Here is a 24,246-nt window from a genome sequence, read left to right as displayed (position 1 = left end):
GCACTTAGGACGGAAGAACCCAATGCACAGCTACAGACTAGGGACCGAATGGCTAGGCAGGAGTTCTGCGGAAAAGGACCTAGGGGTGACTGTGGACGAGAAGCTGGATATGAGTCAGCAGTGTGCCCTTGTTGTCAAAAAGGCCAATGGCATTTTGGGATGTATAAGTAGGGGCATAGCGAGCAGATCGAGGGACGTGATCATTCCCCTCTATTTGACATTGGTGAGGCCTCATCTGGAGTACTGTGTCCAGTTTTGGGCCCCACACTACAAGAAGGATGTGGATAAATTGGAGAGAGTCCAGCGAAGGGCAACAAAAATGATTAGGGGTCTGGAACACATGACTTATGAGGAGAGGCTGAGGGAGCTGGGATTGTTTAGCCTGCAGAAGAGAAGAATGAGGGGGGATTTGATAGCTGCTTTCAACTACCTGAAAGGGGGTTCCAAAAGAGGATGGCTCTAGACTGTTCTCAATGGTAGCAGATGACAGAGCGAGGAGTAATGGTCTCAAGTTGCAGTGGGGGAGGTTTAGATTGGATATTAGGAAAAACTTTTTCACTAAGAGGGTGGTGAAACACTGGAATGCGTTACCTAGGGAGGTGGTAGAATCTCCTTCCTTAGAGGTTTTTAAGGTCAGGGTTGACAAAGCCCTGGCTGGGATGATTTAACTGGGAATTGGTCCTGCTTCAAGCAGGGGGTTGGACTAGATGACCTTCTGGGGTCCCTTCCAACCCTGATATTCTATGATTCTATGAAATGGACTAATGCTAATTCAGAAATCTCCCAAATTTCCCTTCTCACCCTGACAGGCTGCAGAATAACGACCCCGTTTTGCTCCAAAGTCTCCCATCTTCCTAGGGGCCGGGGCAGGGAAATGGCTGTGGTGGATCCAGCTCAGGTAGGGGATTGAGGGGGAGAGGCAGGAAACACTCAGGGTGAGATGGGGGGGACAGGGTGTGATAAACCTGCTGGGACATGCTCAGCCTAGGGCCTGATTTATGAACAGACCCATTGGGAGTGTGAACATTCCCCCATTTCTGAAACAGAAAATAACCCCCTGGACAAGGCTGGGAAAACAGAGCAAAGTGCTGGCGCCTGAACCCCCTAAGCAGAGACTGCAGTGAAATAAAAAAGGGAGATGCTGGGATTCCTGTCCTTATTCCCTGCCCAGAGCCCTGCTTCCCACCTCCACCTGTTCCTATTAGTTGGATGGTAAATGGGAAGACCCCGCACTCCTCCTGCTGGGAGGGACAAGGAGCTCTCCCCTTCTCTCTGTTCCCTGCAGCCTCCTGGCCACTCTGAGCAGGGTGGGGTGGGATTCTGCTCCTCTGGTCTCCCAGACCTTTCCTAGTGTTGTGTTTCTTCCCCCATGAATAGTGGGATTGTGGCAGGGGCAGCAGGCACTGAGTGGGGGGCACCTGTTGTTTCAGATGCCGGTGACCTTTGAGGAGGTGGCTGTGTATTTCACCATGGGGCGGGGGGCTCTGCTGGACCCCTCTCAGAGAGCCCTCTACAGGGATGTCATGCAGGAGAAATATGAGACTGTCCCCTCAGCTATGTGAAGCCATGGGGCCTGCATTTCTGCAGCTGGTCAGGTTCTTCCCTGGTCAGTTAGATGTCAAGGAAATGGTTCACACAGTCCACCCTGCCAGCGTGAGAGAGGCATTCACCTCCAAATGCCCTCCAATGCAATAGGAGAGTCATGAACGTAATGGACATGCTAATTCATCCCCATCCCTCCAGTTATCACGGGGGCAGGAGCAGTGTATTATCCTCTCTACATTAATTCTCACTCAAACGCAGGATCTCTGTGCACATCCCTTCATGGGACTAGCTCCATGTGTGGGGAGGGCTCTGGGGCTTCAGACATAAGCAGGGGTTGAACACCAGAGCTGTGTGTGCCTCAGCAAATCCCCCAGAGCCCACAGACCCTGAAAATTCCTAGTGAGGGTATGATAACTCCCCCTCCTCCAGACATCAGCCTCTCCCAAGGGGGCTCAGTGACCATGTTCCCATCTGTTCACATCCCACAACCCCCCAGGAAATCATAGGGTCAGTTTTAACTCAATTTGTGACAAATACTGCCTGAATCCTCAGTGCACTCTGCTCATGTTTGATTTCACTCTCTGAGCAGGAGTCCCCATTCCCAACCTGCCCTGATTGACCAGCTGGAAGCAGGGGAAGAGCCGTGAGTCCCAGATCTCCAGGCCTCTGAGGAAAGCAACATCCCAAGAGGTACCTGCACAGGTGAGGAATCAGTGTCAGTGACACTGATTCCATCTGGCAAATGAAGGAAAAATCTGAAAATCCCCAAAATGTGGTGTGAGCCCGCCTCAGTTCTGTGTCATTTCACCCAGGTCAGGCTGTGGTCAGCAGGTATCGTATCATCATGGCAGATATCACTCGTGGCTTCCCACCCAGCCTGTTCACTGTCTGGAGTTTTCTCCCTGACTTCACTTCCCTGGGAGTGTTTGGATGGGGTGTGGAGACAGAATCCAATTTCTCAGTCTTCCCCACAGTTACTGTGTTGTGTTTTCCCTCTTTGCTACTCCCCTTTGTGCCCTTTCTATCAGCCCAGGAACTGACTGCTGCCTGGATTCTCTCTCTCTCCCGCAGCAGGTGACATGAGAATGAGGACAGGAATCCACAGCAGAAAGGTCCTGACCAAGTGGAACTGCAGGGGATGGTGAAAAGCTGGAAAGTATTTTTTCCCAGTGCTTGGAACAGAGAAAAGCCTGGCGTAATCAGCACAGGTCAGAGAGAAAGCTGGGAAACAGCCCATGGAAGAAAGTGTATGAATCCACTGAATGTGGGACAGGAGGACACTGAATGTGTCCCCAGGAAACCACAGCCCAGCAGACAATTCACAAAGAAAAGAAACCCTATAAATGCTTGGACTGTGGGAAAAGCTTTGTTCAGCAGTCTGGCTTTATAAAGCATGGGAGAATCCACACAGGAGAGAGGCCATATAAGTGCTTTTATTGTGGGAAAAGTTTCAGTGCACCATCAGCCCGTTACATTAGAAAACACATATGGGGTAGAAACCCTTTAAATGCTTGGACTGTGGGAACAGTTTCAGTCAGTGCTCAAGCGTTATTAAGCATGGGAGAACCCACACAGGGAAGAGCCCCTCAGATGTTCCTAGCATGGGAAATGCTGCAGTTGGAGCTAACACCACATTGGCCATCAGAGAGTCCTCCACATAGGAGAGAAATTCTCTCAGTGCCCTGACTAGGGCTGGCCATAGTAAAAAAACCCCTCCATTTCCTGGGGAGAGGCAGGGAGAGCAAAAGCCAGGTCTTGGCTCTGCCTGGTGCCCACGCTGCTGGGGGAATGTGCTGCTGGGGGGACAGTGTCAGGGGAATTTGCTGAAACAGACTAACACAGCTAACCCTTGCATAATGACAGGTTTCAGAGTAACAGCCGTGTTAGTCTGTATTCGCAAAAAGAAAAGGAATACTTGTGGCACTTAGAGACTAACCAATTTATTTGAGCATGAGCTTTTGTGAGCTACGGCTCACTTCATCGGATGCATACCATGGAAACTGCAGAAGACATTATATACACACAGAGACCATGAAACAATACCTCCTCCCACCCCACTGTCCTGCTGGTAATAGCTTATCTAAAGTGATCATCAAGTTGGGCCATTTCCAGCACAAATCCAGGTTTTCTCACCCTTCCCCCCCCCACACACACACACAAACTCACTCTCCTGCTGGTAATAGCCCATCCAAAGTGACCACTCTCTTCACAATGTGCCTCTGGTGCTGCGCTCGCAGGCTCAGCCCGTGCCAGGGCCCATGCGGCACCAGGAGGCTCTCAAGCTGCTTTGTGAAGAGGATCAAACCCCCATCAGTGTGGTGTGTGACAGATCCCGGGCGCACCGAGCTCGCACTGTGGTTGCCATAGAGGAAGCTGCCCAGGAGTACAAGGTAGGGAATTGCTGTCCAATCTAATGGGTAATAACTTTGGATTTTAATTACAGGTTAATGTTGGCAGAAATTGCCTGACACACGTGTAATTTGTCACTCAGCTGTGTGTAGCCTTCGTTGTTATATCAGAAGCTGTACAAATTAATGATACTCCAGCCTGGTCAGAAAGGCAACAGAAGCAGATTTTAAATTCGGCTGATGTGGGAAAGTTTTCTCTGAGCAGCTGAATCCTTTTCGAAGCCAGCTCCCACCAGTGAAATATGGGAACTCTCTCAGACCAGAAGCTGTGAAATGAGGAGTGAGGTTTGATTCACAAGAGCTGCAGGCCAATCTATGTGAGAATGCTGCCCTCAGGCTGGAGAAGGGGTGGGGTGGGTGTTACAAACTGTGGCTGTTATTATTGATTCATCACAGATTTTATTATTGTGATTTGCTTCCCAGCAGCCTCTACGATCTACCCCAGATGAGATCTAACCTCGACTGTGGGGGGCCCGGCACAAAACCCAGTGACGGACAATCCCTGGCCAGAGCCATTTACAGTCTGACAGGACAAAACAGACAAAGGGTGGAAGGGGAAACAGAGGCACAGTGAGGGGAAGTATCAGAGGGGTAGCCGTGTTAGTCTGGATCTGTAAAAGCAGCAAAGAGTCCTGTGGCACCTTATAGACTAACAGACGTATTGGAGCATAAGCTTTCGTGGGTGAATACCCACTTTGTCGGATACATGAGGGGAAGTGACTTGTCCAAGGTCCCTCAGCATGTCAGTGGCAGAGCTGGGTATAAAACCCTGGTTTTCCGAGGTTCAGGCTAGTGCCCTAACCACTAGGCTATCTAGTAGGACCTACAGTCATCTCAAATCTTGTGTTCTGGGTGGAAAACCAACCCCTACAAACACACGGTCAACCCTCAAAATCAAACCACCAAATCATTTCTGTTTGTCAGGAAAAGATCCAGGCCCGTTTGAAGTCTCTGAGGGAAGAGAGAGAAAAGCTCCTGCAATTGAAAGTAAATGGAGAGAAAAGAAGCCAGGAGTATCTAGTAGGTGCCCATTGTTTTTCACCTGCTGGGACATGGAGAGGGGAGGTTTGTTGGTAGATTTCTGTGTGGTGTGGGGAATGTGGGCTTGTGTATGTTTCTCTATGATCATGGGATACTCTCTGTGTGTGTACACACATGTGCATCACATATGTTCTCTCCTTGGAGGAGGACAACAGCATCTTCTGCAGCATCTAAAATGCATTTTAATTAACAAGTTAATTACTGTCCCCTGTGGCTTTCACAAAACTTCTTCCAAACTGCACTGACTATATCCCAGCAGTGCTGTGTGCCGGCGTCTGCCGTCATTTCTTGTATTTTTCTAATCATTTAATCATTTCTTTATTTTTTCTCCCCGATAATTCTATCAGTGTAGAGCTGAGTTCTGTTACCTGTTGCTCTGGATCTGGCATCTCAGGGTACGCCCACACAGCCAGCAGCAGTGAGCCTCCAGGTCCTGCTCAGCAGAGCTGGACTCATGAGACTCGCAGTAAAGCACTAAAAATAACTCTGTAGACAGCACTTTTAAACTGCAGCTCGGGTGGGAGCTCAGGCTCTGAAGTCCACCCCCTTCCCTCCCTAGGCTTCAGAGCCCAAGCTCCAGCCCCAGGCCCAATGTCTACACAGCTGTTGTTAGTGCGGTAGCGCGAGCCCCAAGAGCCTGAGTCTGTTGCCCTGGTCTCTGAGGCTCACTGCTGTGGGCTGTGTAGATGGACCCTCAGAGGCCACTGGGAACACAGTGTCGGAGCCATGTCTGACATGGAGACATCCCTTTAAGGGATATTGGGGCCAAATGGGAAGCTGTAGGAAAATCCTCTCCCTTGGAATCCCAAGGGATACTCATGTGTCAGGATGTGAAGAATCGCAGATTTCAAACCCCAAACCACAGGTCCCAGACTGTCACTGCATCCTATCAGCTCTCCGGAGCCAGCAGGGGAGGGGCTAGTGGAACTCTGGCCCACCAGAGGATCCACCTGCGAAGCTCCTGATTGGAGCAGGCATTCAAATACATGACTTACGCCAGCAGGCATCACAGGAACTTGCCCACGCTACTGAGTGCACTCCAGATCGGCTGCTAGCCTGGACCCAGACAGTGGCTTGACCCTGGCATAGTTCCTGGCTCAGTTTGACCTGCAGTACCTCCGGCCCTGGACTTTCCTGCTTTCCAGTTACTTACTGTAAATAAAGCATTACAAACCATTCTTCCTGTTCATTCCACTTTCATGTCCCAGCTGCAGTTGTTGGGATTTGCTTCCTGACCTGGTTGTATCTCCCCAGCACCCACAAGGAATACTGGGAGAGTTTGGGTTTTACTGTGGTATGTTATTGTCCAGCCCGTGCTCTGTCTCTTGCCCAGGAATTGCTTAGCTGTGCTCTGCGGAGAGGTGCAATCCAGGGAGGGACTTAAGCACGGCAATGCTGAGCATCACAGGGTCTAGTTTTTAGGCAGTTAGAAAATCACAGGAACAACACTGTGATCCACAAAGCAGAGTTAGGGGCCTAAACTCCCTGTACAATGCATGGGCATTGAAGGTACCTCGCAATGTGATTCACAAAAGCCAATTCAGTAGGCAGAGAGCCATCTAAGCCAGTCAAGGGAGAGGCTGACAAAGGGAGAAGGGTGTCCTAAGCCTTTCCCACCTCTCACACATAGATGGCTAAATCTGGGCTGCAAAGGGGCATGAATCTCTACTTAGCAATTCAGTACTAACACTCAGGTGACCCAAACTGGTATCCAGCCATGCATTTGTCAATGAGGCCTAGGGGTCTGGGCCTCAGCACACCCCATTTCCGCCCCGCCCCCCGTGCTTCCCCTGCTGCCGAACAGCTGTTTGCAGTGCTCTGGGAGGAAGAGGGAGGAGCGGGGCCGCAGCGCACTCGGGGGAGGAGGCAGAGAAGAGGTGGGGGTGGGGCCTTGGGGAAGGGGGTGGAATTGGGCTGGGGCGGAGCAAAGGCAAGGCCTCTGCACTCCCCCTACACATACCCCCTCCAGCCCCCTGCCGTGAGCCGCTCAGGCAGGGAGCACCCCCACGACCCCAGTCCACACCCCCAGCCCCCTGCCCTGACTCCTGCACCTCCCACCCTGAGCACCAAACGGGAGTTCCTGCACCACCCCCACCCCCACACATTCCCACCTGCACCCCTTGCACCAAATGGGAGCTGCCCCAGGTAAGCGCTCCACACCCCAACCTCCTGTCCCAACCCTGAGCCCCCTCCTACATCCTAATTCCTGGCCAGACCCTGCACCCCAAACCCCAGCCTGCTCCTGCACCCTAACTCCCTCCCAAACTCTGCACCCCCTGCCCTCCCTGACTTCTGCAAGCCCCCACACCCCCAGCCATGACTCCTGTACCCCCTCACACACACCCAGCCCTGACTCCCGCACCCCCTCACACCCCCCAGCCCCCTGTCCTTCCTGAATCCTGCACCCGCCCACATCCCCACTTGCACCCCTCACATCAAATGGAAGCTGTCCCAGGTAAGCACTCCACACCCCAGCCTCCTGCCCCAACCCCCAGCCTGCTCCTGCACCCTAACTCCCTCCCAGACCCTGCACCCCAATGTTTTTTTACATTTCTTTTAAACACTCTTATCCAAAGCGCTTTACAATAGTTAACTAACGGTACAAACAATATTTGGAAAGATCATTACGTGGTCCACCGAGACCCCCAGCAATTTTCAAGTGGTCTATGGAAAAATAAGTTTGACGACAAGAACAATCAAGGTCCCTCACTTTATTTTCAGTTACTGGCTATTACTGATAGGAGAAGGAGGAAGGAAAGAAAGAAAGAAAGAATGAAAAACGGGGGCTGGGGGGGAGATAAGAGAGCGAATGTCCAGCTCTGAGACTGGCAGCTGCCCCGGGAGCAGAGCTGGGGCGGGGAGGGGCTGCTGGTGCAGTCACTTTCCTGTGCGGCCCCAGCCCTTTCCCCCGGGGCTCTCCCCTCACCTGCTGGTTCCGGCTCCGGGCATTCAAAAACGATGTTGGAAAGTCGAAACAGGGTGTCAGTTTTATAAATGGCGTAAGTGCCGTTTGTCATAACTCGAACGTCGTAAATTCAAGGCCTGCCTGTATAACAGAATAGGAAAGGACACGAGATGTTTTCCATTCTGGAGAAGAGACTCTGTCAGCAGAAGTGTCTCATGAAAAGAGCATCCCAGCTTTTGAAACTGGAGCCAGATCCTGCAAAGACTTTAGTGTGACTATGACTTTACACACTTTGTGCCACTAAAGGGATGTTAAGAGTTTGCAGGGTCAGGGCTCTTAACTGTAAACCCCTTGGGTCTATTCACTCAGCATCTCTACAGAGCTCAGCACAATGAGGCCCTCATCCTCCTTACACTGAAATACAAATAATAAAATCATTTTATAAGTGTGGAAATTCGAGCTGGGAGAGGGTCGGCTCAATGGGCCAGATTCACTCTGAACTGGCAAAGGGACAGAGGGGGCAGTTTGTGACTCCCCTATTCAGTAGCTGCAGAGGCCTGTGCAGACCTTGGCACAGGCTGGGGAAGTCCTGAGATCCAGCCAGACTAGCACCCATTTCTCTGACCCCTAGGGGCTTTGCAAGTTCTGTAACTGGGAGAGAAAATCAGGGACCCAAAATTAGGCCATTTTGCTAAATTTGGGCCTTGATGTCGTGGCCTCTGGTAAGTCATGAATTAATGTGAGACATCCCGACACCTGGGCCCCTGTTACACCTGCTCAATATCCCTACTTTCCACCTTTCATTCAATAGAGATGTCACATAACGATGAACCAACTGGACAGAGCCCACCTCTTCCCACAGTCTCAGAGGCTCATCCCAATTTCCCCTTGTAGAGCCCTTCTCAGTACCCTTGAACTTCCTCAGATTCTCCATTAGAGGAACAGTTTGCTGGGAGAAATCTCCATTGGCTGCTGGAACTTCCCCTTCTCACACCTGAAGAGAAAATTTCACATTCTTATTTTTCATTTAGTGACACAGCATAATCTGTTGTTTGTGAAAGTTGCTGCTCTAATGGGCCTGGAGTTAGAATCCCTCTGCTTCTTCCAGCCTCAGAGCAGGTGGAAAGTCCCATTGATATTCTACAACTATGGCCTGGAGAGACCAGCTCCAGGGATAAAAGGGGAAATGAGTCACCATGGCCAATTCACTCCTTGGCCTCTATGCTCTGAGGGATATAAAGTTCTCATGTGGAATGCTGTAGAAATCTATCCACTAGGAACTATGCTGATACATCAACTCCCCCCTCCCCAGCTCATTCCACACAGGTCTCCAAACAACCCTCAGGTGGGAAAGACTCTTGATCACTGTTGCCCCAGGCTGAATGGTAACCAGTGCCCCAGCAGTGACAGGCCCATATTCCATCCCCACAATCCTGAAGCAGTCAGTCCCCCAGGGATGTGACATCTCTAGAATATCATTTAGGTTAATCTTTCCCGTTCAATAGGTAATTCCAGAGTCTTCTGTACCAGGGCGAGAACCTTAGGATAAAGTTGATCAGAGAGATTTATATCCAAAATGTGACCCTGCCCCACACATTTCGCTGAAGAGCCCTGGGGAGATGTGGTGCTAACATCATCTCCAAGCCAGCATTGTGATGTGTGAGGGGGAATGAGAGAGAGACACGTACCTGCTCAAGGTGCTTCTGAGATCCTAGAGGAGAGAGAGAAAATAATCTCAGTCCTATCTGACACACACACGAGATCCTAGGGAAGGGATTTTGCAAATATGGGGAAAAAAGCCCCTGACCTGGCTCCAGGCCCATGGATTCCCTGAGCTAATGGGGCTTTCCCTGCTCTAATATCAATGTGTCTGTAACTCTTCAAAGAACAATAGTCATTCACATCTCAGGAATGCACACACCAAGTTACACTGAGTTCTCTGACTGCTGGACTCCAGGTATTTATGATTCAGGAGCCCTCCCTTTGCTGTGTGAGGATCTGGGATGTTTCTAACTCAGTCTCACCTGCAGGAATTCGCTCGCTGGCTCCTGACCATTCCCCTCCATCTCACTGATCAGGTTGCTGAGACAGGAAATCTCCTCAGAGAGTTTACTGGCATTGTCATTCTGTATCTTCAGAATCTCCTTTTCCAGCTTCTCCAGCCGGGCCAGCAGGAGTCGCTCTTGTTCCTCCAGGAACTGCAGCAGTTGCTGAAATTCAGACAAAATCTTCTGCCTCTCGGCCTGTGTCTGGATCTATAAGACATAAGGAAAGGGCTGGTCAGGAACATGGATGGCGCCAGAGAGCCTTTAATAGAGTCTTACAAGAGAGAATTCCTTTACAATCTCTAAGACATCTGTGTAGGGACCAGGGCACAAGCAGTCAGGTCTAGTGGTCAAAACTGGAATTGGAAGCCAGGAACTAAAACCTGGAGTCAGAGTCAGGATCTCACCAAGGGTTGGGGTCAGGGTCGAGATCAGGAGTCATGCCAAAGGCTGAGCCAGAATCAGTGTCAGGAGTCACACGAGGGTAAGGAGTCAGACAGCCATGCGACGGGTCAGGCCGGAGTCAGACAGCAGTACTGCAGGTCAAACTGAGCCAGGAACAAGCCACTGTCTGGGTCCAGGCTAGCAGCCGATCTGGAGTGCACTCAGTAGCGTGGGCAAGTTCCTGTGATGCCTGCTGGCGTAAGTCATGTATTCGAATGCGTGCTCCAATCAGGAGCTTCGCAGGTGGATCCTCTGGTGGGCCAGAGTTCCACTAGCCCCTCCCCTGCTGGCTCCGGAGAGCCGATAGGATGCAGTGACAGTCTGGGACCTGTGGTTTGGGGTTTGAAATCTGCAATGGGGCAGGTTCACAGCAGGATCCTGTGTCAGGGTGTGGAGCCTGGGCCCTGGGTGGCCTCAGTCCAGCCCTGTGTGCAACGCATATTGTAATAACAAAAAGAAAAGGAGTACTTGTGGCACCTTAGAGACTAACCAATTTATTTGAGCATAAGCGTTGCATCCGATGAAGTGAGCTGTAGCTCACGAAAGCTCATGCTCAAATAAATTGGTTAGTCTCTAAGGTGCCACAAGTACTCCTTTTCTTTTTGCGAAAACAGACTAACACGGCTGTTACTCTGAAACCTGTAATAACAAAACCAGGAGAATGCCCCGGGTAGAGGTAGCAGGGTCAGCGCTGCAGGGCCTCAGGCATCGTCTGGCTGAGATGCTGATCCTGGGGGAGACTCGTCCCCACAAGGCTGCTGCTTTCAGAGCCCTGCAGAATGCAGCAGTTTAGCTGAAATGTTAAGGCACTGAGTCCAGCCCTGGCCCTGCAGCCCCGAGCGCTCCCCTGGTGGGGGAGGCATCAGGATAGGGCAGATCTGTGTGTTTATGGAGCTACACCAAGAAGCCACTGAGGGGCCCAAACTCTGGCCCCTTCTCTATGCCCCATCCCCCACTTCTGCACCTCATGGATGCCCATCACTGTAGGGTGTCACTCATCCCAGGGCCAGAGTTCCCTGAGCCTGCTCAGATCCGGTGCCCCCTGCACTGGGTGAAAGTTAGCAATGTCCAAAACAGAGAGTCCTGAGGCTGAGTGGAGAGAGATTTACACTGATGGGGAGTCGCAGGGCAGTTACCCAGCTCCTAGGAAAACGGTAAAAGGCAGCTGAAGTAGGCTGATTGGAAAGGCAGCCACAGCTGTGGCCACACCGGATCAGGCCACAGCTGGCCCCGATATAAGGGCTAAGTGAGGAGCTGGGTCAGGCTCACTCTAGCCCTGGAGTGAGAAGGGCCTAGCTGCCTGGGAGTACAGGGCAAAGGCACCAACTTCTAATGGCGTTGGTGGGTGCTGGACCCCCACTCTGCCCCTGGCCCTACCCTGACTCCACCCCTGCCCTGCCCCCTTTCCAACCCCTTCCCCAAAGTCCCCACCCCAACTCCTCCCCCTCCCTGCCCCTATTCGACTCCTTCCCCAAATCCCCGCCCTGGCCCTGCCTCCTCCCCACTTCGTCCCGGAGCTTGCTACAGCTATTTGGTGGCGGCAAGCACTGGGAAGTAGGTGGAGGAGCACAGACATGGCACTCAGGGGGAGGGATAGCTCAGTGGTTTGAGCATTGGCCTGCTAAACCCAGGGTTGTGAGTTCAATCCTTGAGGGGGCCATTTAGGGATCTGGGGCAAAAAACAGGGGGGTTGGACTAGATGACCTCCTGAGGTTCCTTCCAACCCTATGATCCTATGGAGGGAAGCTTGGCTGCCAGTAGGTGCAGAGCACCCATTAATTTTTCTCCAGCCCCGGAGCACCCATGGAGTTGGCGGCTATGATACAGGGTACATCGAGCAGAACTGTGCTGCGCTGGGGAAGGGCAGGCGAGTCCCGGCTAAAGGCCAGGGGAGGTATTGGGGCTGCAGGGAAAGGCAGCAGGTCCAACCCCCTTGCCAATGATGAGTGGCCATTACAGACTGCAGTTTGCTCCAGTGAGAGGGGGCTAGATGAAGACTGGCAGTAGCCACTGAGGCAAGGTGGGTTTAGGGGATTGGGGTTCCCCTGGGAAGGGATACCCTGAGTGAGGGGGCACAGCTCCACTCCTGGGGTGATGCTGTGGGTAAAAGGGCTGATGTCATCCGTGGATGTATAGACAGGGGAGAAGTGAGCAGGAGCAAGGTGGTGATTTCACCTCTGAATATGGTGTTGGTGAGACCAGTACTGGAATACTGCATGTGGCTCTGGTGTCCACATTTTAAAAAGGATGTTGAAAAACTTGGAGACGATGCAGAAAAGAGCCATAGAAATGATTCAAGGGCTTGAGGAAAAAGCTGATCGTGAAAGACTTAATGAGCTTAACATGGTAAATTTACCAAAAAGAAAATCGAGAGGTGACTTGATCATGGTTGTGATGCGTTTGGTCACAGAAACCCCTTGAGACTGTAACTTAATGCGCTGGAACACCACTGAGAATAACCCCCCTGCCAGAATGGGCACCCCTCAGCTCCGTCTTGCAGAGCTAGACACTCCAGTTTAGCTCCAACACAGACACAGAGACACACTCAGCCCTGGGGCTTCTCAGTTAATAGGGACTTGTCCAGTGCTTAGCACACAGCCTTTCTGGGAGTCTGAACCCCAGATAAATCCATCTTGCTCTGCATAAAGCTTATGCAGGGTAAGTTTATAAATGTCCACCCTCTTTAACACTGAAAGAGAAATATGCACAGCTTCTTCCCACCCCCCCGGTAACAATTCCTTACACTTGGGTTTATTAATAAATAAAAGTAATTTTATTAAGAATAAAAGGTAGGATTTAAGTAAATATAAGAAGATTACAGACCGAACAAAGTGAGTTACTAAGTAAAATAAAACTAACACGGAAGGCTCAGCTTAATATACTAAGAAAGTGGTTACAAATAATAGCTTCTCACCCTAGATGTTATTTCAGGAAAAGTCCTTCTCAGGCCAAAGATGTATTTTGTGGCCTGGGTCCAGCCAATCTCTCCCACCCCTGTGGTTACAGTCCATTTGTTTCCAGGTGCTTTCAGGTATCTCTTTGGGGTGGGGAGGCCATCTCTTAAGCCAGCTGAAGACAATCATTGTTTACTTCCTCCGCCTTATGTAGGATTTCCCCAAGGCGGGAAACCTTTGTTTGGTTTGACCCCCTAGCCATTCCCATCTGGAAAAATACCAGATTTAAGATGGATTCCAGTATCAGGTGACATGGTCACATGTCTCTGTAAGACCCTAGCCACCAATCTTCCTGGGCTGGCCCCCAAGCACACAGGAAGGCTTGTAGGTAAACGAGGCCATTCACAACTCATTGTTTCTGAAGCACCCTTAATGGCTGCCACTTAATATCTCTACATCAGTAATACAAGTTTATATGCAAAAAGAAAAGGAGTACTTGTGGCACCTTAGAGACTAACCAATTTATTTGACAGGTTTCAGAGTAACAGCCGTGTTAGTCTGTATTCGCAAAAAGAAAAGGAGTACTTGTGGCACCTTAGAGACTAACCAATTTATTTGAGCATGAGCTTTCGTGAGCTACAGCGCACTTCATCGGATGCATGCCGTGGAAACTGCAGCAGACTTTATATGCACAGAGAATATGAAAAAATACCTCCTCCCACCCCACTGTCCTGCTGGTAATAGGGAGGAGGTATTTTTTCATATTCTCTGTGTATATAAAGTCTGCTGCAGTTTCCATGGCATGCATCCGATGAAGTGAGCTGTAGCTCACGAAAGCTCATTCTCAAATAAATTGGTTAGTCTCTAAGGTGCCACAAGTACTCCTTTTCTTTTTGCGAATACAGACTAACATGGCTGTTACTCTGAAACAAGTTTATACCTTATTTTCCTAAATCCAGACATAGAAATAATACATGCAAACAAATAGGTAGGAGCTCTCTGCTGACATCTGCTGGTGAGCTGGGGAAATGACTAATTACACCTGCATCCAACCGTCTTCTCACTATCTCACTGAAAGGTGTCATGAGTGGTCTCTGCCGAAGCTAATGTCTAACTGATTGTCACAGTTATTAACATGTAACATATAGGGTATAGTGTCCAAAACTGTTGGAGGTGAAAGATCTCATCTGGGGGTGGGGGTGAGAGACCCAGGACTGACTCAAGCAACATTGAGAACAATGGACATCCGGAACCCAGCCCAAGCCCTGTGTTTACTGTCTGGACCAGAAGCAGGCTTGAGCATTTACTAAGACAAAAGAACCCCAAGAAAAGTCTCTGAATAGGGGCCCCTGGGGGAAGAGACAATAGACTGTAATTGTATAGGCAGTCTTCGGACTTATGACACAATTGGTTCCTAAATCACATCTTAAGTTGAAATGTCGTAACTTGGAATCAATTTTCCCATTGGAACAATGTTAAAAATGGGGGATTGATTTCTAAACCGAGGCCCGATATACTATTTTCACCCATATTTTTATACTCAATCAATTACAGATGAGTAATATAGCTCCATTAATGTATTCATATTGAAAAGAGCAATCATGTTGACATAAAAGAATCAGACACTAAGAATACATAAAAATATAGTACCTGTACAGTACTGTACACTGTACATTACCCCTACCCACAAATGATCTAAAAAGCATAGACAAATTTTAAAGCCTTAAAATTTTTTTAACATAACTTGTCTTCATCATTCCTGGGCATTGCTGATCTAAGAAACCTACTGAAGGGATGAAAAAGGAGATGGGACACGTTCTTCTGAGCTCACAGGTGGGTCTAATTGGATGGGGCTTTCAGGAGTTTTTCAGGTGATTTGGAAGAACATAAGGAAGTACCCAAGGAAGTTTGGGCAGATGTTCTCTTCTTTTCCTTGTAAATTTCTCTGTAGCAGCGGTACGTGTTGTATATGTCCCTATTCACAGGTGCACTGCGTTCAATGTTAGGGTCATGCTCCTCAAACAGGGACATGGCAGCTTCCAAATGTTGAAATGCCTCAGCCAACACTTTTATTGTCAAGACTTTACGAGGAGGAGTCTCTTGAACAGTGGGTTCATCTTCTTGTTCCTCTGCCACTTTTTGCTGTTCCCATTCAATGAGGTCCTCATTAGTTAATTCTTCAGAATGTGATGCCAGCAACTCCTCAACATCCTTTGGTGCAATGTCTAAGTGCAGGTCTTTGCCCATTTCAACAACATTTTTGGTCACCTTTTTAACAGTGCCAGTAAAGCCTTTGAAGTCAGACACAAAATCAGGACACAATTTTTTCCAAACACCATTCAAATCGGGTTGTTTGATTTCATTCCATGCCTCATCAATGTTCTTAACTGCATGGCAAATGTTGAAGCTCTTCCAGAATTCCTTCAGAGTTGGTCCACCTTGCTTCTCAGTTTCCCAGATGGCCTGAGCAAATGTGCTCCTGAGATAGTAGGCCTTGAAGGATGCAATTACCCCCTGTTCCATGGGTTGCAACAAGGAAGTGGTGTTTGGGGGCAGAAACACCACTTGGATGTCAGGATGCATGTCACCAAGGCTGGTTGGATGACCAGGAGCATTGTTGAGGATTAACAATGCTTTAAATGCAAGATTGTTTTTGCTGCAATAATCCCTGACACTTGGCACAAAATGATAATTAAACCAATCCTCAAAAATGTCTTTATTGACCTGTGCCTTAGGATCAGATTTCCATATCACTGGGAGGAATGCTTTGGAATATCTGTGGAAAGCCCTGGGGTTTCCTGAACGGTACACAAGCAAAGGTTTAAGTTTAAAGTCACCTGCAGCATTTGCACCGAACAAAAGAGTGATCCTATCTTTAGCAGCTTTGTACCCTGGCATGGATTTCTCCTCTTTGGCAATGTTGGTTCTTGATGGCATTTTTTTCCAAAAGAGCCTAGTTTCGTCAACATTAAAAACTTGTTGAGCACAGTACCCACCCTTTTCAATGATCTCAGCCAATGTCTTAGGAAAAACACGAGCTGCCTGCTCATCTGCACTGACAGCTTCATCTGAGAACTTCATGTTATGCAGATTGGCTCGGGCTTTAAACCGCATCAACCATTCCCCATTTGCATTAAAAGGCTCAGCGTCAGAACTCTCCCCCGGTTGTTTCTTTAGATCGTCATAAAGACTCCCAGCCTTTTCCCGAATTCTGCCTGAACTCACCGGAGCACAGCGTTCATATTGATCCTCCAGCCAAATGATTAACAATCTCTCAACCTGGGCAATAAGTCCAACATGCTGCTTAGTTATCACAGTTGATTGCATAGGAGCCGAGCCCTTAACACGTTTCTGAATCCATTCCTTCTTTTGCAGGATGGTTGTGATAGTTGATCGGGGGATCCCCAAAACTCTGCTGATTTCAGTTGGCGTCTCACCTCTTTCGGACCTCTCAATTATTTCAATTTTTGTATTCAAACTTCTTCTATGTTTCGTAGAAGAAGAAACACCACTTTCACCAGATTTTCGCTTTTCTGCCATTATTATGGGCAAAGAAACACTAAATTTTAAGAAAAAGTTCGGAAGTGCGAAGATCCACCACGTAAAAATGGTGTCGGAACAGCAATTGAGCACCTTGAGTTAGGGAGATGGGCGGCACAGAACGTCGCTGTGAACGTATGAACTTGTTTGCTGGCTTTGGGTTGCATCCTCTCAGGTGCCGGAAAGTCAAAAATGATGTCAGAAAGTCAAAACAGGGTGTCAGTTTTATAAACGGCGTAAGTGCCGTTTGTCATAACTCGAACGTCGTAAATTCAAGGCCTGCCTGTATAACAGAATAGGAAAGGACACAAGATGTTATCCATTCTGAAGGAGAGACTCTGTCAGCAGACGTGTCTCATGAAAAGAGCATCCCAGCTTTTGAAACTGGACAGGTACACCGTTGGATGAGAAATACTTTATTAGACAGGAAGTAACTTGTAAATGAGTACAGCCTAGGAGACTGCCTAGGAGACATGTTTTTCTTTAACCTGTAACTGTATGTTTCCAAATCCGTATACCACCTTTCATTAGAATCTCTGTCTCAAGCTCTGTTAAATAAACTTCAATTTATTTTTACTGTAGACACGTCTAAGTAACTTGTGCTAAGCAGAGAATTAAATACAGGTGAAACCAGCAAACTGGGGGGCACTGCTTCTCTTGAGGCAACGGACTGGCATACATTGCAGATGTCCAGAAGACCAAGGACTGGGAATTCAAGTGTAAAAAAGGGGGGCTGTAAATAGAAGGAAAGAGTGGGGCTCATGGCACTGAGGGAGGAGTATCTCTATAGCCAGTAGCCAGTGGCTGGGTGAGTGGGCAACAAAATGGCACATGAAATTCAGTGTTGATAAATGCAAAGTAATGCACATTGGTAAAAAAATAATCACAACTATCTATCCAAAATTATGGGCATCTAAATTAGCTGTTACCACTCAAGAAAGAGATCTTGGAATCATTGTGGATCGTTCTCTGAAACCATCTGCTCAATAGGCAGAAGCAGTCAAAAAAGCGAACAGAATGGAAGGAATGATTGGGAAAAGGATAGATAATAAGACAAAAAATATCATAATGCCACTACATAAATCCATGATACGTCCACATTTTGAATATTGTGTGCAGTTCTCATCCCATCTCAAAAAAAGATATATTAGAATTGGAAAAAGTACAGAGAAGGGCAACAAGAACGATGATGGGGATGAAACAGCTTCCAAACAAGAAGCGATTAAAAAGACTGGGACTGTTCATCTTAGGAAAGGGGCGACTAAGCGGAGCTACGATACAGAGCTACCAACTCATAACTGGGAGTTATGGGAACAGTGAACGAGGACGTGTTATTTACCCCCTCACATAACTCAAGAACCAGGGGGCATCCCATGAAGTTACTAGGCAGCAGGTTTGAAACAAACAACAGGAAGTATTTCTTCACACAAGGCACAGTCAGCCTGTGGCACTCGGCACGAGGGAATGCTCTCCCCTTGAACCCTGCTCTGGCGTGTAGGGTCCCCCTCTCAGGGCTGCTGCTGCTGCCCAAACAGCACAACAGTGATGGGACCCTGCTGTCCCTCCTCAATCCCCAGTAGCCCCTGGGCTGCCTCGGCTGTGGGGAGGGGGAATTCCTGAGCCCACGCTGCCCTGGCTGCAGCCGGCAGGAGCGGAAGCCCCCAGGAGATGCTGCAGGAGGAAGCCCGTGGGGCCGCGGTAGGAGCTTGGGGCCCCAGGAGGACAGGGCTGCAGGGCAGGGCAGAAGTCCCGATCCCGGGCTGCCTCGTCTGGGGTGGAAGACAGTCAGTCCCCAGCCTGGGCTGTCCCGTCGTTGGGGTGCGGGTGTGTGGAATTCCTGAGCCCCAGCTGGAACAGGGCAGGAAGGATGGAAGTCCCCAGCCTGTGCTGCCCCAACCCCTTGCTGGAGCTGGGAGAGGCCCGGAACCCAGGTTGCCCCGGAGCCGGAGCCAGCAGGTGAGGGGAGAGCCCCGGGGGAAAGGGCTGGGGCCACGCAGGAAAGTGACTGCACCAGCAGCCTCTCCCTGCCCCAGCTCTGCTCCCAGGGGAGCTGCCAGTCTCAGAGCTCCTGTCCTCCCAGACCCCCCCAGGCTCTTCCCCTCCAGTGCCTGCAGGAGCCGAGCCAGCTCTGGGAGAGCGAATGCCCCAGGCCGGGCTAAGGACCAAGGCTCCCAGCCAGAGGGGAGTAGAGAGGGAGCAGGAGGGAGACAGGGGGAGAGACTGGAAGAGGCAGCAGGAGCAATAAGTGGGGTGGGGGGAGGGTCCCAGCCAGTGATGAGCTGCCAAAATCTTAACAACCGGTTCCCTATAAAAAGTTCTGATTTAAGGGATGTGCCCCAGTATGTATTTTTTGTACCAACAGGGTTACCATACGTCCGTATTTTCCCGGACGGCAATTTAAGAACCAAAAAGCCTGACCTGCCCGGGAAAATACGGGTGTGTTTTAACCCTGCCTAAAGTTCTTTTTTAAAAAGATGGGCCTGAACTAGAAATGAGCTCCGTTTCACATGTGTGGGTCCCTGCCACTCCCTGGGGGCGTGCTTGGGTGACCAGATGTCCCGATTTTATAGGGACAGTCCCGATTTTGGGTCTTTTTCTTATATAGGCTCCTATTACCCCCCACCCCCATCCCGATTTTTCACACTTGCTGTCTAGTCACCCTAGGGTGTGCACAAGTGTGGGTCCCAGCTGCTCCCTGCCACCCTCATTGAAGCAGGTGTGCAGGGTTACTGCCCTGGGAACTGTAGGGCACCAGTGGACGTGGGGCCAGCTGCAGACAGGGGCATGGGGCAGGGCTAGCTGGAGGCAGGGGGTGCGGAGCTGGCTGGAGACAGGAGGGTGCGGGGTTGGCTGGAGGCAGGGCAGGGGCTGACTGGAGGTACGGGCTGGCTGCAGGCAGGGCAGGGTGGTGCGGGGCTGGCTGGAGACAGGGGGTGTGGGGCTGGCTGGCTTCAGGCGGGGCTGCAGGGGGGGTGCGGCAGGGGTTGGCTGGAGACGGGGGGTGTGGAGCTGGCTAGCTTTGGGCAGGGGGGTGCGGCAGGGGTTGGCTGGAGACAGGGCAGGGGGTGCGCATCAGCCCTGCCCCATCAGCACAGAGACAAATCGCTCTTTATCTTGGGGAGAGTCAGAGACACAAGGGACCCTGAATCTGTCTCCCCGGAGCTGGGGCTCTGTCCCGACTCAGGGCCTGAATGGAGAGATGGTGGGGATGGAGTCATCAGGCCTTACCGTCCATCTCTGGGCTCGGTGTCTCCCCAGGCTCTGTCTATCCCTGGGAGCTGGCAGGTCTTCTGTGCTTCCCCCGGGCTCGGTGCCTCTCTGTGTGCCCTGGAGTGAGTATTATATCTGCACCCAAAGGCTCCACCCACCCTTGGGGCCTGTGGATAGAAAGATCCCCTGCCATGCATCACAAGAACCCGACCCAGTCAGGGTGTGTCCTCCCCCCACACATCCGCTGATGACTTGCCATGACTCAGACCATTTGGCAGCTCCCTTATGTTTACTTGGCCCCATTTTCTGGCTTGCCCCCATGTGACCCAGGAGTAACAGGTTTAGTTTCACTTTCCTGTTCCCAGAAATGTGCTGCTCTGACAGCAACCATCCATTTTCCTTCTGCCAACTCCCTGCTGCTGTGGGCTGACTTGGGAAGAGTCACTAGGGACAAAGAGCCACCTCCCATCCGCATGTTAGCCAGTTCCTGCAGCTTGGCCTCTCCTCAGCTCCAGCCAGGTGTTGCATCTGCTCTGGGTGAGGATGCTGTACAGGTGAATCATAGGACTGGAAGGGACCTCGAGAGGTCATCAAGTCCAGTCCCCTGCACTCATGGCAGGATCAGCACCATCTAGAACATCCCTGACAGGTGTTTGTCTAACCTGCTCTTCAAACTCTCTAATGTGTAATCACACACCTCCAGGGTGCGGTGCTCTGTCCCATGGTGTGGAACTGAGCCCGCTTAGAGACTAATGAGTCTGCTACAGCCTAGTTATCAGCCATGTGGCTTTTAGCTCATGCAACAGAGGTTCATGCATTTAGCTCGAGAGGTTCCCAGGTTCAATCCTGCCCGCCAGTGACCGGGGTCTGCTAGCATTACCTAGGGAACAATGGTGCATGTGAGCATCACATCTCTCACTCAGACTATGTCTACACTACACACTCTCTGCTGGCACAGGCCCCGCGGGTAGATGCAGCTGCACCAACTGAAGGAGTTCTTCCATAGGTGTAGAAACAGCACCTCTCTGAACAATGCTAGCTGTGCCAACAGACATCCTCCTCCGGCCTTTACCCTCTATTATCCAACAGGGCCAGTTCTCCACAGAACTGGGGGCTGGGGCCCAGAGCCACAAGGGGACTTAAGTATTGCAATGCCTAATTGTTAGACTTGTAGAAAATCACTGGAACAACACTGTGCTCCATAAGGCCTGAGCTAGGTGCCTGGGCTCCCCATACAATGCACAGGGGGAGAGACAACTGAGAACAATGAGGAGTCCTGTGGCACCTTAGAGACTAACAAATGTACTTGAGCATAAGCTTTCGTGGGCTACAACCCACTTCTTTAGATGCATATCAGATGGGTTGTAGCCTACGAAAGTTTATCCCCAAATTTGTTAGTCTTTAAGGTGCCACAGGACTCCTCATTGTTTTTCCTGAAACAGACTAACACAGCTACCCCTCTGAAACTTGACACCTAAGAACGGGATCCACAAAAACCAGCATGCTAGGCCAGGAGCCTCCAGTAACAAAGTGGAAATTTTCTGTAATATTTTTCTGAAGCCTATGTGTGCCTCAGTTTCCCCTATGTGATTCATTGTTACCTAGTGGGTGAAAAAGGACTGTTTGCTCTCAGAGCAGGCTAAAAGGCATAGGCATGAATGTCATCTTGCTGTCTGGATGGCTGGCTGGATAAGGAGAAACCTATTAGACAATAGCAAACCCAGTTACCTGGACATTGACACCCAGCACCCAACCACCCAGAGGCAGATGGAGCCCCCTCACCTCTCCGTGGGGAAGCCAAGCAAATATTCCCCAGATGGAGAACAAAGGACTGGGAAGGTGTGAGGTGGGAGAATAAGAGTTGGCTGCTGGAAGGAGTTGGGGGGTTTGACCAAGGAGGTCAGATGGGGAGGCAAATAGTGCTTGAACAAGGGGATTCAGAACAGCTTGGCTGGGTTCTGGGCTGACCAGCCTGGCCTATGCTTTGCTTTTCATTTCTCTATGATAACCTAAGGACTTGCTATGCTGTGTCCAATTGACTAAAAAAGCCGATTGTTTGGGCAATGTTATTTGGACTGTCACTGCAAATGCTGGATGAAGTGCATTACTCCCTGAAGAGTGGACAAGTGTTCAACAGGAGTCTATCTCGGTTGTACTCGCTGAACAAAGCCCCCGCTGTGAGGCAGGAGTGCTGGAGCTCAGAGGCTCAGTGTTAGGAGGTGGTGAGGCTGCGTGACTTATCCTGGAGGAGGAGTGAGACCCCGAGGGGGTCTGGAACACTGAACTGGGTCCTCTTAGAGACTATTCCAAAGCTGGGGCCATAGCACCAATCCTGTGAGTCCATGACACCTCCTGGGGAGATGCTGATGAGAGCAGTGTGTCCTGAGCCCAACCCCTCTCACAGAAATAGGTGTCACCGTTCAGAGCAACCATACCTGTATCTCCTCTCACTGATGCTGCAAGAGCAGCCATTCTCCAGCTACCCCCAGCCATTGCCTCTGTAGGGTGGAGACCCACGTCCCTCTTCCTTCTGATCAGGGTGTGTCTAGGCTGCCGAATTCCTGGCACTCACTGTAATTCCCAGTACAGACAGGCTGTCCTAGGACACCTGCTTGCTTTCACTTCTGAGACGGCTACGGAATAATTGCTACAGGTGTAAAGTTACCACTCAGCTCTTTCTAAGCAAGTCCACATCATTCATAAGGTAAAAAGATGACATATTAAAAACAACACAAGAACCTACATACCTGTTAATAAGCTTACCAGGCACCAGCCCACTCTAGGGGTTTCCTTCTGGTTCAAGCTCATCAGAGCTTCAGCTCCAAGCAAGGCCACTGTCTTATGAGGCCTCAGCCGACCAAGTCCTTCCACTCCTCCCCTAAGGACTGGGGCCCTTAGGGGACCAGGGTCCTGTCCATTTGCTGGACCAGGAAGAAGGCCCTGAGTCATTTTAACCTTTTGGGTGTAAACTTGAAAGCTGGTTCTCCCTCTGGAGCACTCATGGGGAAAAGCTGGGGGCCCCAGGCTCAGTAACTCCTCCCCCACCCTCCCAGAGCTTCTGGAGCACCGCAAACAGCTGATTTGCGGTGTTCAAGCTCAGGGAGGGAGGGGGAGGAGCAGGGACTGGGGGACACTTGGGGGAAGATGCGGGACAGCTGTGAAGTCCTGCGGCCGGGGGCCAGGAGCGCAGCCCAGCGGCAGGCAGCTGGGAGCTGTCCCGGCCCCTGGGCTCCGTTGCTGGCTGCGGGGCTCTGTAGCTGTCCCTGCTCAGTCAATGCCAGCTTTTCTGCTGCCGCTGGAGTGGAAACCCACAGCCAGCAGCAGACAGAGGGGCCGGCATTGACCTGACCTCCCCTGGTCCGGTAAATTCCCTGGTTTGGGACCAGTCGAGTTCCGAGGGTGCTGGACCAGGGAAGTACGACCTGTAGCTACTTACACCCTTCAAGTCTTAAAACACAAGTACACTTTCACAATTACACAATAAAACAAGGTTCACAATATTACAGCTGGGCTCTTACTTCACTTCATCTGGTTCTTATATCTCACTGATTGACTGGTGACACCCTGCCCCTTATCCACCTGCGAGGGCATGGCGGGCAATGTTTTAGGAGCTTCGACGAAAATGTAGTTCTCAGAAAGTCTGGAAAGTTCCACGCGATTCTACAAAGCTCCAGAACATTATAGGAAGTTAGTGAAAAATGAATCCACATATGGAATACTGGAAACATTTTACTTCAGACATTCTATTTTCCCTTTTGTCACTAACAACAAAAACAGCACCCTGAGCCTGGTGCCCCCCTGAGCCTGGTGGTTGCCTGGGTCAACTGCCCTTAAATCTGGCCCTGGGGTGGGTGCCATAACATAAGAACATAACAGCGGCCAGACTGGGTCAGAGCAAAGGTCCATCTAGCCCAGTATCCTGTCTTCCGACAGTGGCCAGTGCCAGGTGCCCCAGAGAGAATGAACAGCTTCCGCAGCTGCCTCCATGTCCCTACTTGTGACAACGTCATGGTCTGTATGGCCCCTGTATCCCTCTGATGGGTTAGCAGAGAGCTTAATTCCCTTATCTGTGCATTAGGGACAAGCAGATTTCCCTTTCAGTCAGTAGGCCCTGTTCCTTCTGGAAAAATCATGGAGCAGATCCACAAGGAATCAATTCTGAAGCACTTAAAGGAGGGGAAAGTGATCAGGAACAGTCAACATGGATTCACCAA

The 24,246-nt window shown here is 50.4% G+C and overlaps 1 long non-coding RNA gene across 1 annotated transcript; it reads right to left on the bottom strand.

Moving 5' to 3' along the window:
- Window positions 1-7,701: 7,701 nt before the first annotated feature.
- LOC140895995 (uncharacterized) lies at window positions 7,702-20,218 on the bottom strand. Its single transcript, XR_012154415.2, has 4 exons — window positions 20,051-20,218; window positions 9,924-10,154; window positions 9,588-9,610; window positions 7,702-8,893 (listed from the first exon to the last, which is right to left on the bottom strand). It is a non-coding gene; the product is annotated as an uncharacterized LOC140895995 (long non-coding RNA).
- Between the last annotated feature and the right edge of the window lie 4,028 nt (window positions 20,219-24,246).

This window comes from Lepidochelys kempii, chromosome 11, assembly GCF_965140285.1.
Source record: "Lepidochelys kempii isolate rLepKem1 chromosome 11, rLepKem1.hap1, whole genome shotgun sequence".
NCBI lineage: Eukaryota > Metazoa > Chordata > Testudines > Cheloniidae > Lepidochelys > Lepidochelys kempii.
Note: the sequence above shows the minus strand (reverse complement) of the source record. Positions and strands in the feature narration are given on the sequence as shown.